The sequence below is a fragment of the Dermacentor silvarum genome, chromosome 8 (genome assembly GCF_013339745.2).
Source record: "Dermacentor silvarum isolate Dsil-2018 chromosome 8, BIME_Dsil_1.4, whole genome shotgun sequence".
In the NCBI taxonomy this organism is placed as follows: Eukaryota; Metazoa; Arthropoda; class Arachnida; order Ixodida; family Ixodidae; genus Dermacentor; species Dermacentor silvarum.
Window position 1 is genome coordinate 68,750,351 of NC_051161.1, and position 14,388 is coordinate 68,764,738.

The following is a 14,388-nucleotide window of genomic DNA, read 5'->3' on the forward strand; positions in this document are numbered from 1 at the left end:
CATGACATGAATGTCATCACATGCGTGTCATGTAGGTGATGACGATGGCTCAGCGAAAATAGATTAACACTCAAAAACCACTGAAATGGGTTCTGACGTGGCTAATAAGTGAAGGAAACACTAAAGGACGATGGTAGAAGTCATAGTCATGAGCATGACTCAGCAAAAATGACTGACTCAGCGAAAAAAGATGAACCCTCAAAAACCACTGAAATGGGTTCTGACGTGGCTAAAAAGAGAAGGAAACACTAAAGGATGATGGTAGAAGTCATAGTCATGAGCATGACTCAGCAAAAATGACTGACTCAGCGAAAAAAGATGAACCTTCAAGAACAAATGGAATGGTTTCGGACGTGGGCTCTTAAGTGAAGGAAACACAAAATGATGATGGTAGAAGTCATACTCATGAGCATGACTCTGCAAAAATGACAATGACTCAGCGAAAAAAAGATTAACACTCAAGAACCACTGGAATGGGTTCGGACGTGCGTACTAAGTGAAGGAAACACTAAAGGATGATGGTAGAAGTCATAGTCATGACAATGACCGAGGAAAAATTACAATTACTCAGCGAAAAAGATTAACACTCAAGAACCACTGGAATGGGTTCGGACGTGCGTACTAAGTGAAGGAAACACTAAAGGATGATGGTAGAAGTCATAGTCATGACAATGACCGAGGAAAAATTACAATGACTCAGCGAAAAAAGATTAACACTCAAGAACCACTGGAATGGGTTCGGACGTGCGTACTAAGTGAAGGAAACACTAAAGGATGATGGTAGAAGTCATAGTCATGACAATGACCGAGGAAAAATTACAATGACTCAGCGAAAAAAGATGAACCCTCAAAAACCAATGGAATGGGTTCGGATGTTGTACTAAGTTAAGGAAGAGGCTAAAGGTTGATGGTCGAAGTCTTAGTCATGCGCATGACTATAAGGCGTTCGCCTTAAGGTCTCTTAGGCGTAGCTAAAGGGACTCTGGAGGACTCATGACATGAATGCATGCGTGTCATGTAGGTCATGAAACAGCTGCCTACTTCTGGCTGCTTTCGCAGTCGTTTCGTTAACTTGGTGGGCTCCAGGCACACGGCTTCGCATAGCATCGATTCCCACAGAGCGTGGGATCTTCCGGCTTTTTCCTTTTTTTTTTCTTCTTTCTCGGGCTCGGATTTTCAAAGCTAGGATGCTTTAAGTACGAGCAAAGTAGAAGCCAAGTAAGTAAGCAATGTACGAGCCAAGCACTACATATAAATCAGGTCAAGTGATCCTAGATATACGCGTATAGATGCAAGCTTCCAAAAGGCCACTTTATATAAGAGATATGCGTAGACGCGCGTAAGATGACTATGACCTCGGACTAGTATGATGGTAGCCTTGCGAAGGTTCTTACAAAATGGTGTTTCATCTCTCTAGCGACTTAAGTGTCTTAGTTAGAAGGTTGTATATTTATCATTGTATCAGCATCGTATAACTGACAGTTTGGTATAACGTTCTCATGACGTTCGGAGACTTACTAACATGCTTCGCCCAAGGCTACATAATAAGCTTTACATCAAGATGATTTCTCACATCCCAAATATTCATAGTTAGGATCGATCTAATATTAGACCTGGGAAGCGAGAATATGGAAGCGGTGAAGATGCTGTATAGACTTGAATGCGCCGTTACTAATAATTTTCTTCGTCGAAGGTCTCGGCGTTCTGTATAGGCTGCTTGGCCTACTATGGAGAGGTTATCATGAGGTAGCTGGCATCAGTGCAGATAATTGGTGTAAATTAGCGAATAGATTCTATAAAGAAAATGCGGAGCAATTCATGGTTTAGATCGCACATTTTTTGCCGACCGTTCTTCCATTCTTCAACGCACATTCCTTCAGTTGCCCTCTCGGCTATCAAAGTCATTACATGCAAAATGTTATCGCTATTAATTATTGAGAACTTCGCGCCTAAAGATTAACTGATAGGCACGCGAGCTGCGAGTGTCATGGGCTGTGATGCTGCCCCCTTGTAAACGCGCGTCTTGATTTCAAATCACTCTAATTTTCTGTGCCTCACAGTTGTGCGTGATAAACGCTGTATACTAGACACAAGCATCATTTTTAAATGAGGTATTCCATCCCTTACATAAGAATTCCTCTTTTTTTTTCTAAATTGTATCGGCTAAGAGACAGGGAAGCGACCTGCACTGATTTCTCTGGCGATTGGGCGTAGATAACCTACCTTTAGAAAATTCGACATCATGATTATGATGATAATGCTTTATTGTATAAATGGCTCAATTGGATGCAAAATGCGCTCGAGATGTCCTGCTCAAGGTTGCTCAAACCAGTTTTACTTACTCTTGTTTCTAATGCTATAGTATCTGTATAGTACCGGAACTATCAGCATTCAGAAGTTCCGTTTCTTCAGTATTTGACCGTACAGTGGCATACACCTGGGCGGCGTGCATTGTCAACGACGGTGTGTAGCTACAAGCTAACGAGAGGTTCATCGCCATCCACCGCCTTCCTTCGGAGCCCAGACGGCGTCATTCGGCCGCTCTTCCCACGTTCTTGGTTCAATCTAACTCTCCGTATCTCTCGGCTATATAGAGTTCGATGCTTGGACGGTGGTGACAGGGCCCTTCGGACACCTCGCAAGAGCATCGTACACCTGCGTGCAGATTGCCTCGCATTCATTTAGCGGCGTCATTAATTTATATCGCGCGAAACAACGTCCGTGATACGCTTTCGCCCGGAACGTCCGCGAGACAGCGGACCGCGCGCAAACACGTGAAGCGAGCCAAGCGGGAGACGGCAGCCTTAGGTGAAGCCATCCAGAAAGCAGGAAAGGAAGAGTAAAGAAAGAGGAGGGGTGAGGACGCGCACTCGGTGTACACTCCGTCTCGGCAAATACCGTGCATCGGCTTAAGAGCTGGAACCTGCGTGAATCGACCATGCATATAGTCCAGGTTTAGGCCACTCCTGTGTTCGCGTTACAGAGTGTTGCGGTTGGCAGCTGAATCGGATTGCCAGTTTTCGAGATCGGCCAGTGCAAAGGCACTTGTTAGTCACGAGTTGTTCACACGCGCGAATGCAGTGGAGAATTGGATTTTCTTACTATAGCTGACGTTGACTCTAAAGCTTTCGAAATACTGCACGCTTTTACACCACACTCGCGCCGTCGAGGGAAGCAGAGGTAAACTAGAAGCGCTCAGGTGTAAACGTTCGCACATGGGCGAATGCCAGTGGTGAGAAGGAGGAGGCAGAGAGACGGGACAAGAAGGAAGAAAAAGAAAAAAAAAAAACGTGGAGATAGCAAGCAAACCAGAAAGTAAGAAAGAAAGGTAATTATCGACGAGCACGCGAGGGGGGCTCCGAGGGCCGACACGTCCAGAGAGGAGCTGCTGCTCCTCAAATGTGCCCCATCCGCGTCGCAGCTGCCGCCCGTGCTCGTTGCGGGGGTAGTCACCAGCGGCCCGGGGGACTCCGGCGAGGCCGTGGTATCGGACACTCCTCCTGAAACGTGGACCGCTTAGGATTGAGCCGCGGGGGGCGAGGGACTAACCCCCCTCGACCCCCTCCCACCCCCTTACGTTCTCGGTCCCTGCCACGCTGTTCTAGAAAGCGCGCGAAGTTAGCGAAGGAGAAAAAGAAAGGTAGAAAGAAGGAGGGGGAACCATACAAGCGGCGGAAAACAGGTACAAACGCCATGGGAGGATCCTGAGGCGGTTAGGAAGACCACGTTTCCGAGAAATTCTCGGGGGGAAGCGACTCGTTCGCTGCCGCCTTGGGGAAACCGTTGGCATTTCAAAGGCTTTGCTGACGGGACCCTCTTGGAGTGGACAGAGGAATACATGAAGACGTTGCCGCCAACGTTTCGTCGTGACGGCGGGAGCAACAACCGCTTCGCACTTCCGAAATACACGCGAAGTGTCAACCCGTCTCTAACAAGAACACGATTGCGTGGCGCCGACTTCACAAGGAGGCGCGGCTGACCTACGAAGCACAATGACTTACACGACTTGCAGCTGTGAATACGGAAACCGACGTGACATAACAGCAAATAGCAAATTGGTTGAAAACAAGGAACTTTACGTTAGACCTTTCTTCCTTGGTTGAAAGTAACAAATTTAAAAGTTACCAGTCCCGTCCTTTGCAATATCTTTGCTTTTGCGAAACAGTCTGGGGCCAGACTCACAAAGCTTTTCTTTCTAAGTTCGCTTTGCCATTGGCTGGCCGCCTTCGCTAATGATATGTCTGGCATCCGGATTGGCTAAAATTCTTCCTTACGAAAAATTTTAGCGTAAGAAGTTGTCGTGAATTCGGGCCCTGGAATCCAACGGGAACAATTCGGAGACTATGGCGTGCTATTCCACGTAATATATATAACCCTACAAATAACCTTTCTCTGAGAAGAAAGATGAATATAAGTGCACAAGTGGGCCTTAACGTAACAAGACAGGCATATCGCTTGCTGTTTCATATAAGGTGACTCTTAGTTGGAACATAGACGGCATGCATACGCGTCTTCGAAGCAAAGGTGTGATTTTTTTTTACTTTTTTTTTAGTCAACCAAGTTTCGCCGATCCATTATTGCGACCATCCGAAGCCCATGAATGCACTGGACAAGACAACGGGTCCGCAACTGGGCTGAAACATAATCATTGGCACCTCGTGCAACAGTCCCCATTACTCGCAATGAGTCAAACTCGCGGCCCGCGTTCGAGAAAGGCGGTGCGAGATCTGCCCATTTGCACTCACAGAGAAGCTGCGTCAGCGGGGCCGAACCGATTCAGGACTGGGCATGCACTGAGGAGCCAAGACTCCTTCGGACGTGCCGACGAAATCAAAAGGAGTTCTCGCGCAGACGTTTCTGCTGGGAGAACAAAAAAATGAAGAAGAGCACAGCAGACAGCAGAAAACGAGCACACGTTGCTGAAGCAGAAGCAACAGCACCAACAGCAGCCGCATAGAGCGGCAGCAGCGTCTGCAGCAACAGCAGCAGTTGCTCGAGAAAGACCATCCATTGTGCAGCAGCGCCGAGCCGAGCTTCAGCAAGAAACAAAGGCTCCAACTGGTTTTTCGCGGCGGCGGCGGCGGTGAGCGTTGGGGCGAGGGGGAAGAGACACGTCTTCTCCGGCAGCCGTCCGAGCATGGTTCCACTCCGCCGGACGGACGGCTTCTTCTTCTTCGCCGAGCAAACGAGGAGGAGAGGAAAACCGAAAACAACCAGCCGAAAGGAGGAGCGAGGGGGGGGGGGGGGGCGCAAGCCTCCCTTGCCGTCGTTGGTTCGGGGGTACCTGCGTACCGAAGACACGCTGCCAGTCGCGAGGCGGTCGACGTGCTTCGCTCGTCTGTGGCAGGCTTCGCCGTCCGGGGCAGGCCATGCCTGCTTCCAGCGTGCCTTTTTGCTCCGCGTGCTCGTGATACGTCCACTCCATTGCGGCGACGCTATAGTTGTGCTTGACTCCCGGATACGAGGTGCATCGGCACGTTCTTGCGGATACCAAACCAGGAGTGTGTGTCCAGTGTTCTTCCCGGGGCTCAAGGGTGCGCGTGGTTCGAGATCTCGTAAGCTCGTGCGCGATCTTCGGGATCTGGCGGTGGTGTTGTGCGGTCGTTTCGTGAGTGTCGACTCCTTCGCGGCGGTGCCGCGTGGATTTTCAAGGCCTCCCCTGCGGAGAGGAAAGAAATCGCAGCGTGTTTGTGTGTGTGTGTCCTCGTTACCTTAGATTCGGTGGCACTGGGCGCGCGCCGTGAATAGGGCCGACGACTGCACCTTTTGTGCGACGACTCCGTGATTCTATTGCCTCCTCCACGGCGCGTTACGGCGCCCCGGATTCTCTCTTTTGTGGATGTAGCCATGTGAACAGGTGAGTTTCTATCCCTTGGTGTCTAGACGCTTTGAAATATTTCGGATTCCGAGTTTATCGGGGTGCAGAGTCACGCATCGTGCACCATATCTGATGAACTAGATGAAACAACGCCGTTCATGGTGCGGGATTTTGGTGCCCTATCACGAAACTATGTGCATGATCACGAAATAGGGATGAAAGCAGTGCTAAGCTTCCTTTCGGATCACCACAATCACCGGTGGCACTGACATGACTTGGAAGAGGTGCTTTCAATTGAGTATAGTACATTTTCCTATCTTTAGCTTTGAACTAAAGAAATTAAAGCGGTGTAAGTTCCTCAATATGAAAACTACTTAGAAAGTATCAGCAAGTCGGGTTTCAACTTTCAACCATGCAGTGATTTTTGGTTAAAGAGCGATTAAGTATTCCCTTTCGCATCGGTTCAACCTATACACATCCCACGGACAGTTTCACGTGTGAGGTGTGTGCACGTCACGTTTATGCTTCTAGCGAATAAATTATGCCAAGTGTCAGTTACTGTGTCCTCAATCATGAAAGGAAAAATTGTCATCCACCCGAATGTAGCACGAAGCCACAACGAAAACCCATATGGGTTTCTCAGAAAGTTTCGCAGTTGAGTAAAAATTATTCAGTACCGCAGACTTGTACCTTGTCGGTTGCGCCATGACTCTTTGAATGTTCACGAATTTGTTGTTCAGTGTATTGAAAATACTGGACTGCAATGGGTGCAACCCGCGTTACGAACTGTGTTTTGCTCGGTGTCCTTCCACAATTTTCCACGATATACAGCGAGGAAAAAAGCACGCTGTTGCAATTCGCTTTTGCATAAGCATTTCGACTGTGCATGGTGAGAACTGCGTCTACTGTGGGTGGCCTTGTGTACAGATGTTTTAAGCTTTTTCGATGCCGTGTTACTTCGTAATAAGTTTTAGCGCAAACAAGACGGCAGAAGGCAGGACACAGGGACAAAGCATTTGTCCTGTCTCCTTTATAGTGCCATCCTGTTCGCGCTAAAATTTATTATGAATACGCACCAACTAGCCCGTCTGTGGGCAGTTTTGTAGGAACGCGTAAGATAGTCTCCTCATGCCGGCTTTCTAAATAAATTCATTCCAACTTCGACTTCCGGTCTTTCTCCTGCTCGTGCATTCCAATTTCTCGGTTCGCGCTACGGACCATGTCATGTGTGCCTTCTAAGCTAGCCCCCACGTTGGGCGCATCCGTCTGGATTTTGGCTCATGCCCTGACACATGCGTCATTAGGCGAGCCATTTCCGGCCTATAGGAGCGGGCACTGCACTCTCGAAAGCCGATGCGGTTTCTCTTGGCAGTGAATAACGAGGAATAATGCAAGGCATACTTCAGAAGCCTGCAAGTCTGCGTGACAGCATGGTCGCGTGCTGGCTTACTTGAGGCTCGCTAAATGTTTATAAGCATTTCGACTGTGGTGAGAACTCCGCCTTGTGGTGGGTGTCCTTGTCTAGAGTTGCTTTAAGCTTTTCCGATGCCGTGTTACTTCATAATAAATTTGAGCGCGAACAAGACGGCACAAAAAAGGACACAGGGACAAAGCACTTGTCATGTCTCCTTTATGGTGCCGTCCTGTTCGCGCTACAATTTATTATGAATACGCACCAACTTACTACATTCTTTCGTGTTAGTAGTCATGGCATCATGCAGCCACGAACTTTGGCATCTACATGGGTCGTATAGTATCGGTCAATGAGTAAAAAAAAAAAAAAAGGCGGTCGCTAGGAATGGGAAAAGTAGGTGAAGCTAAGGGAGCATGCTGGTTCGGGCTAGTTGGTAAGACGTATTAACAGCACCCGCCCTGTCACCTTTCTTGTCTTCCTCTGCAATCGCGCTGCTGATCAGTTAATAGGTGAAGCTCTCATAGTGACACAAGAAACATGGATATTCTCAGAAGACGCCGCAGCTGAAATACTGGACCGGTATTCAGAAGACTTCTCTTCCTTAAGAGAGTTTCGTGATTGGCTAGGCGGTCGAGCGCACGCCACTCATGATGGTGATATCGGCGTGATGACGATCACAACAGCGGCGATGGCCAATCGCGGATGACACTAACGTAAGAGAACTCTTGTGAATATCAGAGGCGTAGCCGGGGTGTTCGCACAATCTTTGCGCATTGTTGCATCTACGACGCAACACTTTATTGTAAATAATAAGTTTGCAAAGTCACAAATCCGTTTGAAGCCACACAGACGAACTTTATGCAAATCTATGTAATCACCATCATTTCCATGCTGGCAGAACCCACATACTTGCAACTCCCATATTTCCCCTAGTGCCAGAGCTCCCTCACGAACTTTTTAATGGAAGTATGAGAGACAGAAAACGTTATTCAACACGATTTACTGTCCGCATCTCTAATTAGATGCCTGTTCTTTGCCGATATTTCCTTCACAAGTTGCAAGGAAGGCCACCGGCGTGCGGCTCGTTTTAGCCATGCTACATCGCTCTCTCCTTGCCTGCTTAGCCCACGCGTTTTGCTGACAGATGCTTGTACTCTTCTCTCTTTTACCTTGCACTTGTACGGCAAGTACGAGCGGTGGCGACAGCCATTGCCATATCAATTTTTTCACTTAACAAAGTTTATTTCTTCTTCCTGTTGCACTTATACAGCACCCTGATGAGATGACTGTGAATGTAGCAGATACTACAGGGCTTGCTTAATCCTGCAATGGCTTGTCAGCCTGCAAGACGAAGGTGGCCTACAGGCATGGCTAAACGGAATCTCGTATCACACGCTCGTCTCTTCCATCTGGGAGGCCGGCTAGGACTCGCTGCTCTGAGTAGACGAGCGTGGCGACGTTCTTACCCCATCCGCTCGCAGGCCTCGAGGTCATTCACACAATAAATACGTTTTTACTACTACTATTAGTAAAGCATTTAGTATAATTGACACTGTTGCGCAAAGCGACGAAGGGACAGGACTTGAGCGAGAACGACAACACACGACACCTGAGCGCAAGTCCTGTCCGTTCGTCGCTTTCCACAAGGAGGAGAGGAGGAGAGAAAGAGAAAAAGGCAGGGATGTTAACCAGAAATGCGTCTGGTTGGCTACCGTACTCTGGGGGACAGGAAAGAGGGAATAGAAAGATGAGGTATAGACAGGAGGGGGAGTGGAAGGACACGGCGAGCTCGCGCACGCACGCGGAAAGCCTGAGCAAGTCAAAGGCGTTGCACAGGCTAGTCGCCCTCAAAAGAGACAACAGAGCTGTGAAAGCTTTCCGCAACAGTGTTAATTATGTCGAACCAGCTAGCCCACTGCGGAATTCTCCTTAAAGCGTTTAGCTTTCTTTGGGAACTAACCGCGATTTATTGTGTGTATAACCGTTTCCGTGTGCCGATCCCGAAGAAAGGCAGGATAACACAGCAGTAAAGCCGGCATGGTGGTACCGCTGGTAGCGGTACCACCGCGCAATGGTACCACCGGTGGTAAGGGGAGCGTTCTCCCATGATTCCCACGTGGCAGCTATAGCGTTTTGAAACGCTGTTGTTGAGACGCTGCGCCGCTCTGGTCGCAGATGCTGCACGGGCTTCAATGAATCAATCAGTCAATCAAACGGAACTTTTATTTCTCCACGAGAAATATGGGGGGGGGGGGGGGGCGGAAAAAAAAGCCGCAAACAGCAAGCCGCATGATTCCGAACTGGTCCTTGAGGAAGTGGCACTGGAAGTAGCGGTTGGCTCCCGCGATCGTGTAAGGCTCGGTTGAGGTAAGGGGAGCGCCAACCATAACACATAGTGCCACATACAGTACCACAAATAATCACCTCCCGAAGCATGCTAAACGCATTCTTGCGTAGTAACTGGGGTTGATTCTTGATTATCTATTTTTTTCGCGTGCACCCGTTGCTACGCTGAAGCAAGGCAACATGTTAGGGAGTATTACACGCACGCCTACGTGAGCTTAAGCGTATGGGTATGAACCAAGGAGCTTGGTATATGAACACTCCCTATGGCAAGGCTCCGCACCTGGAGCAAAATAAATGTTTACCTCTCCAAGTGGCAGCCCGTGGCGTTCTGGCAGACGGTCGTGTCGCCGCATTCTGAGGAGATTCCATAATAGCTCAGGTTAGCACCACCCTACATTCTCGAACACGTTAGACCGTGCTCAGTATACCTGTCTCGTTTATTTCTGTGTTGTGTAAAGAGACATACGTTGCGTTTAAAGACTTCGCATCTTGTTCTTGCGTTACGTGAATCCACCAATTGTTGAGGAAATGTTTAAAAATGAATTCAGCAGGCTATCTGCGCAACCCTTGTGGTTGGATCTATTGGTAATTTGTTAACCTATACGACCGGCCTTGACAATCTGTATAATGTTAAGGTGGATTTTAAGGACCGCATCAGGCCAACTAGAAATGAACATCGTCCCATTCTAAAAGAAAAAAAAAAAGAACTCGGGTTGTATATACTGCATGTGTAATCATACTTTACCTACGTTATCGATACATGAAAAAAAAAAATTGTATCTTGTAATGTATCTTGTATGACTAAACATTATATAACGAGCCCATATACTATGTGATGCTGTAAACGCGGTACATCAATGTTTTGTTCTTACCATGTGCTTTTGTCAAATAAAATTTCCCTTTGTGCAGCGCGATGCCATGGCGCAGTTTTACTGCGAATAGTTGAGTACGGCTCGTTGTTTGCACGATATTAGTCGGCTGCCAGGTCGGCGTCCGTGAAGTCTCGCATTACGGGCTTCCGTATTCGCCCGTTGCACTGCTTGTGGTAGTAACCCATGAGAGAGAGAGAGAGAGATAGAGAGAGAGAGAGAGAACTGTGTTGAACACGATCTCGTGTCCGTAGTTCACCCATGAACGTGCTCAATGCTTCGTCGAATCTTGGCACCATGCAACAACGATACATACACACACAAAACAACTAAGCCTTTTATGCGAGTGAAACTATCCGCAAATTGTACGCTGCCACCATTAGTTTTGTGTTCTTCTTAATTGACTAGTTAGTAACTATACTCCGTATCATACTATATAGAAAATACACTTCACATGAACTTTTTTTTTTTTTTGGCGTCTTTGGAGCGACATGCCAAATATGTGAAAGTTCACTGTTATTGCAGTACGTCAAGTCGACAGGTTTTGGCGACCATTTGTAGAGTCGGTGCGAACCTCCAAATGTGCGCGAAACTGCTCTCTCTCTCTCTTCATCCCTATACCCCCTTCCCCTGTGCAGGGTGGCAAACCGGACGTGCGTCTGGTTAACCTCCCTGCCTTTTCTCTCTTCTATTTCTATAACTCTCTCTTCACGAAACACCGCGAAGCAGGTGCCATCTATCGGCCAGTCTATATGCTTCACTGTGCATCAACAGCGTATATGCTTGAGGCGCGCCAGCATGCATGCGACGCTGCCCCGACGAGCTGCGAATGAAAAACCCGAAAAGAAAAGCACCGAAAAAGAAAATGATCTGGAATAATGTATTAACAGCCTCACAGAACGGTTTGTTCCTTTCCCAAGTTTTTTTTCTTTTTTTCACCTAATACTGACTGTAAAGAAAGATCAGTTTCACATAATTCCTGACAAGTCTTGTTGGTGCGAACGCAGCGCAGCCACTGCAAAAAGTATCTGTAGGCTCTACGGCGTTGCGCGCGATCGTATGAAACGGAGTATATTGTCTGACCTGTTCAAATTAAAGCGCTACAGTGACCATGTAAATAAGACGTTCGTGAGCGCATTCGGCTTCATCAATTTCAGTTCACTCAGCACATTAGCGCAGCTATTATTTCTGCTTAAAAAGAAATTGTGAAATTTAAAAAATCCGGCGCGCCCCGCAATCACTCTCTATCTCTCTTGCAACGCTGGTGGTGGAGCTCCACATCACATGAGTGTTGTGAGACGCCTAACAGCTGCCAGCTGGCGCTGTTTTTGCTGCGCATCAGAAGTTCTGGCGCTGAGCCGCGCTCTCGCAAGTTCTGCAGAATATAGCGCCAACCTTTCCATTTTCCACACGAGTCCCCTTTCTCTCTCTCTCTCTCTCTCTCTTACACAAAAGTTCCTCACGATGTGTCAGCGACATGTTGGCCCGTGTATTTACGGCCTGGGAAACTTCAGCGCGACAGTAAACCTACCTATATCGCTTTAAATTATTTACCCTTCCAGCGAAACTGCCCAATTTTTCAGCACGAGAGATGTTCACACCAATTTGAGACGATGTCAAGGCCTCCATATGTCACCGCAACTTGACAATGCAAAGAAGAAATTTCACATGAGGACCAGAATCGCTGCACGTGACGTCGACTATACACTTGCCGCCTTGTTCTTACAGATACAGTAGCGCAATGCCCTGCGTACAACTTCCTCTTCGGACGAATGGCGTAAAGCTCGCTGGCGGAAACCTGTTCAGCTCTTCGTACAGGAAGCTCTCAATATTATCTGGCGCCGCTAAATATCTGAGAGGCTCAAAACATACAATGAAGATCTGGCGCCAGGAACAGACGTTCTCTCTTCCGGCTGACAAGGAGAAGCATAAGGAGTGCGTACTGTTACGCAGATAGTCTTACACGCAGACTCAGATAGAAAAGAAAGCTCGTGGAGATATACGCAAGCGGTCTGTGTACACTGTTAGTTCCAATACTGATAACGCTGTCTGGGCAGATTACGTCGCCGCTCATGGATGCATTAAACGGTCAAACGCATTATGCTACAAGCTTCCCGAGCAAAGACGCGCAGAAAACTCGAACACCATACATTCCCGTGGTCATGGGATGTATGGCCAAGAGAAAAGGGAGTGTCGATCGTTCTTGAAAAAGAAAGAAAGTATCAAAATGGGAAGCAAGAAAGGACGAAGACTGCCGCTGCCGGACGTTTAGCAAATGGACCTAGTCAAGTTGAAGGTCGTCCGGCTGGGTCACGACCAGGAGAGGGACTGGTTTGCTGGTGCAGCCTCTCGCTGGTGTTTGTCGACCGACGGATGGGTCTCCGACTCACTGCTGCCGCCGAAGAAGCAGCCGGCATGCGCCAGCACCCTTACACATTACTCCTCCCCCAGCCCTCCCCCCACTTGCACACACACTTCTGTTTCTATTTTCCTTGGTCACTCTGCCCTTTCTTTTCTTTTTTATTGCTGAGGGACGCTATCGCGTGATTTGTACCGCTACAAAAGAGTAGTGTCTGGTCCCTGGAAGGATCGTTTAGCTTCGTGGACCCCCCTATCCCTGTGCCCTGCCCGTGAAGGCATTCATTCGGGCTTCGACTCTCTTCTTGAAGCGTCTGCAGAGCTAGTCCAGCGCGCTTTGTACATCTACGCTGCATTGCGGAAGCTAAAAATCACATTGGCTAATCAGTGGCCGTGCTGCGTGCTCAAACCTGCTCCCCAAGTATAAGAAAGGTTCGAGAATGGCCGACCCCGTGCGTCGCCAATCACGATAGCCTCAGATACTATAGGAGATGTGCCGCGCAATCCCGTACCGTTCCTGCGTTGCGCGCAAGTGCGGACGGCCTTTGTGCATTCCTCTCTTGATACTCCGACGCCAGATCAAGTTTTTTCATTACCGAAGAGAAGTAGTGCTTCTTCATAGTGAGCTTCTGTTCTTTTTGCTCGTTTATTTTTATTTTTTATGTGACGGCGGCGGGAAGTTTGGTAGCTGGCTGCCGGAGTTCTGTCTGAACTTCAACCCGATAGCGACGCCCGGTAAATGATCTGAAAATATTGTGGTGAGGGTATGCATGACTTGCGTGCTGACGCCATTGCAAAAGGCGAAGCAGCTGTATAGGCGATCTGTCTAAAGTCCCAAATCTAACTGGGCTGCGGTAGGCTCCGTATATTGAAGAATTCTGACTAGCGAAGCATTCAGAATAGGTTTGACCGCTTAGGGCATTGCACGTATTTTGCTTTTACCCACTATTAACAAGCTTCGCGCCAATGGTAGCAAGCTGCTGCACAATAGGCAGTCCACCCGGGCAAAGGAGTGACTCTTGCAAGAAACTTTCTGTCCATGGCCCTCAACAAGCTATTCTGTGACAATTATTTGTCATTTCGCGCGAAGCTGTTTAAATGTAAAATTGAACATGGGTAAAATGGTTTACGCAAGCAACCTCTGTGGTCAAAAGTTATCCGAAATCAGCACAGGAGGATAGCTTGAACATTAGAGTGAGCCTACTGCTGAAGTACTTGCACAGTGGTGCTGCCATAATAAACTAATGCGTCCGCGAGATTTAGAGGCACAGAAGTACCAGCACCGGAGCATAGAGCACTGAGTGTCCATAAGGAATTGATGTAAACTCCGAAAGAACCAGCTAGTTGTTTGATCGCAATGAACAGCTGCACTGTAGTGTTCATCATATCTCTCGACCCATCTATGCAGCTGCGGCTGTTGCCTGGACTTCCTCGAAATGAGGAAACAATGCTGTGCCGCTTACGCTTGGGTGTTGCATTCACCAATGCTTACACGTGTTTGATTGGAATGGCTGATAGCGCCGAGTGTAATGCCTGCGGTGTCGATGAGACTATAGAACACCTACTATGCTACTGTCCATCTT

The 14,388-nt window shown here is 48.1% G+C and overlaps 1 protein-coding gene across 1 annotated transcript in view; it reads left to right on the forward strand.

The window, feature by feature from the left end:
* Positions 1 to 5,291: 5,291 nt before the first annotated feature.
* The window catches only part of LOC119461386 (ankyrin repeat domain-containing protein 6), a 142,292-nt gene continuing 133,195 nt past the window's right edge, over positions 5,292 to 14,388 (forward strand). Inside the window, exon 1 of the mRNA XM_049672578.1 lies at positions 5,292 to 5,857. The gene's annotated coding sequence lies outside the window, so the exon portion shown is untranslated. The remainder of the gene's footprint in view (positions 5,858 to 14,388) is intronic.